Below are 3670 nucleotides of genomic sequence, written 5' to 3'. Positions count from 1 at the left end.
ATTGGCTTCTTTTAGAATCTCTCCAGAGATAATGATCTTTTTATTGGATCTACTACAAATGATAACCTTACAGTGATAATGGAAGGAGTCAGTAAGGGTGAAGGAATGCCATTTTGGTAAAACTCAAGTAAGTAAATCTGTCTACACAGGTCCTTGTTAGCCTTTAAGAGAAAGAAATCATTCATTCAAAACGTAACCAAATACTCATTATGGGCCACCCATGTGTCAGGATCTGAGTTTGGTTCTTGTGATAGAACAATTGAACAGGATTAGCAAGGTCTCTGCCCCATGCACCTCCAATCTGCCATGTTTGTCACTCTGCCCTACCTCTCAGTAGGAATCCACCTGCATGGAAGAGAGAGAGTCACCCATTAGGGTCAGTTTTCAATTTCAGTGTTCTAGGGTTTAACTTTGAAAGCATAATTAGTGAGTCCTCTCATTCCCTTTTCTCTCATGCCAGGAAATGCTGCAAAGGATGCTACCCCCCTCATCCCTCCTCCATAGTAAGTTTTACAGTTGAAATGGTGATCAGGACAAGTCTAGTGATGACATTTTGATGAAGAGAGCAAGGAATGTCTGAATCCTAGTGTGATCTGACTGCTCCCTCCTTTCCATGAGCTTTCTGAGAGCCATTATGCACCAAGGAAAGCAAACATGGCCAAGAAACATTTTACCTGCAGTTGTGATTGGTCCCCAGATTCAATGAAAAACTCCTGCAGCTTATAGAGGGACATGCTGTGATTCCATTTTCTAAGCTAAGGTTACTGAAGGATGCAGACCAAATGTGGTCATTTCCTCCCAGGTTGGGTAGAGGATTTCCTTCTCCTTTGTTCATTTGCCTAATGTGAAGTGAGCACGGTAAACATACTCAGATGCAGGTTGAGCATCTAACTATATTTAAACTGTATCTGTCTACATCCCACACCCTTCTATCAGTATCCCTCCAAGGCTTAGTTCTTATCTTTGTCCCAGGCTTTAATGTTAAAGTACTGACCATTGGATTCCCATATTAGTCCCTGAGGGGTCTTTTCTGCTACGTATTCCACATGTAACCACTTGGATCTGTGACATCACTTGGTTGCCATTTCTGTGATGGTGTAGTCTTGTGTCCATCCCCCTCATGATGTTTGGAGCCAGGTCTTTAAAAGTTTACTTGGTGATAAATACCTTTGATCTCCAAAAAAAGACTTTCTGGATGATGATATGAAGCCCAAGAAAAGCCCTAATCTTGTGTATCTTCATGTTTCTACTTCTGAGTTGTTAGGGCCACATTGGAGCTCCAGAGCCAAGCATTGCCTCAAACATGGTTGTTTTGGTAATCAAGCTTCCCCTGTGTGGCTGAATTTCTTCCTTCATGTCCACCATCCCTCATTTTCTGTTCTGCTTGGTGTTGTTTACCTTAAAAATAGAAGAGTGAGTTATTTCATCAGCAGAAAAAAATGTGTTTATTTGAGAATTGCAATTAAGTATAAGCAAGCTATGGCAAAACAATAGGCAAGTCCAACATTAGGAGAAGAATGTTATTTATAGAGAAAGGGCTGTTTTGAATGAAAGTCCATTGGAAAAAAGCAAGACTTCAGGATGATGACAGTTTCTCATAGACTGAGTTATAGGGATAGCTGATTCCTTGTAGAACATACATGTATACCTTTCCCTGCTGGGGTCTGTAATTGATAATTCTTTCCCATTGGGGATTCTTCTATTGGGACTGTAAATGATAACTGTACCTGTAATCAGTATTGGTGTAGTATTACGCATTCTAGGCTCTCCTTCCAACATCAGGAGTCGACTTTTGTTAGGTTTCTCTTTATTAATTTCCTCGGTGGTAACATCCTATAGACAAGCTCCTGCCTCCTCACTCCATTCCATGTTGACACAGAGAAATCAAACCTCATATGCAAATGAGGTTCCTCCCTTCCTAGAACTTTCCTAGAACTTTCCTCCCTTCCATGGTACTCCCTTCACTTCCCATATTCCCTGTATCTTGTGCCTGGTCAACTTCTTCCCTCATCAAGGTGTTTCTTCAAGAAGAGAAGACAAAAGATCTGTCACTTCTAAATGGCATTAAGCCAATATGGTTTCATTTTAAACCAGAATTCTCCACAGTGAAAGGCAAGCTTTCTTCATTATAGGAACATAGAGCATTGAAGATCCAGTATGAGAGATGTTTGAGAACATAAGGACCTCCATATACCTCTTAAGTTACCATCCAGTAAGACAGAACCAGGGTTAGAGTAACTATACACTGAGATTTCTCTTCACCAAAGATTCCTTCCAGCTTCCTGTCCTCAACCTACTTTCTCTGTTATGTAGAAGCAGCCAAATCCTCCTTGGAGTTTCCAGAGGCTTTCTGCCCTACACATGCCTGTGCAAATGCAGAATGAGAAACCAAGAGGGCACACATCATAAATTCTAATCTTTACAGAGACTCAGGAGCTCTCCTTACTGTAAACATTTTTCAGACCCTACACATGATAGTAGCAATGGTACTTTTATTACCTGTTGATTGAGAAAAAACATAATGCTGAAGAATTATGTGATATATGCAATAATTCTTTTTTAAATGTTGAATTTATTAAGCATAATAATCTACATACATTTAGAATAGCCCTACATGTGGCCAAGAAAAGTTACGTGTTCAATCTACTGATCATGCATGGTGCACATTTGGGGTCCAGATGCCTGACTTTGATTCCACAGCCCTGCAATTGTCTACCTTTACCTCACTGGATCTATGTGCTTAGACTGTGGATAGATTTCCTACTGGTCAAATGAGACTTCTTGGTTTATCCCAAGGTGTTTAGCATCATGAAGACAGTCTTAGTCCTCTTTCCCATGCTACAAAAAGGATTTTCTGGGACTGACAAGAGGGTCGTGTGGCCAGTTTTGAAATCCATGTCCCTGAGGAGAATGGTGGGCAAGGGCTGATGTCAGTCTCCAGAGAAGAGGAAGAAAGTCACTTTTCTCTTCAGAGCAAAGCCAAATAACACTGTGCTCTGCATCTTGCACATGGGCACTTTTTAAACATTTATTTAGTCCCAATTGCTAGAGAATGACTGATCCCTGCTACCAGGAGGAAAGCTATTTGGTCATCTTTCAAATGAACAGTGTTTTCCTTTGACCATCTGAACAATGTCCTATTCTATTAAGTGAAGATGAGAATTTTCTTCTGTGCATGATGAAATGTAAAAATTCCATTTATAAAATAGAAAAAAAAGAATTTTCTTCTGTCCATGATGAAATGTAAAAATTCCATTTATAAAATAGAAAAAAAATGATTAAAATTTTACCTATTTCCTTGATGAGGCAGTCACTGGTATTCCCTTACCTCTTGCTGGTTTTGAAAAAAATGTTGCATACCTCAGTTTACACTCTTACTAAGTCTTCTGTGAGCCATCAGAATCATGATTTGTCAAAGACAAATCTTCTAAAGCAGTATATCTTAAAGATAGGAAAAGCTTCCAAAGATATATCCATCCATCTTTAAGGAAAAGATATAAATTAAACCTTCAATTTCCTTTCTGAAGCTCATAAATAAAATTCACTTCATGAGTAAATTCTATCACTGAGACTTGCCCAGAGTCTAAATATATTATGCCTTATTAATTTCATTTTCTTACCAAGGGAGCATTTTTCCCAAAGGTACAATGAATGATCTTATCCTAAGTTC

The sequence above is a fragment of the Nyctereutes procyonoides genome, unplaced genomic scaffold, assembly GCF_905146905.1.
Source record: "Nyctereutes procyonoides isolate TBG_1078 unplaced genomic scaffold, NYPRO_anot_genome, whole genome shotgun sequence".
NCBI classification, from domain to species: Eukaryota; Metazoa; Chordata; class Mammalia; order Carnivora; family Canidae; genus Nyctereutes; species Nyctereutes procyonoides.
This window is presented reverse-complemented; position numbering follows the sequence as displayed.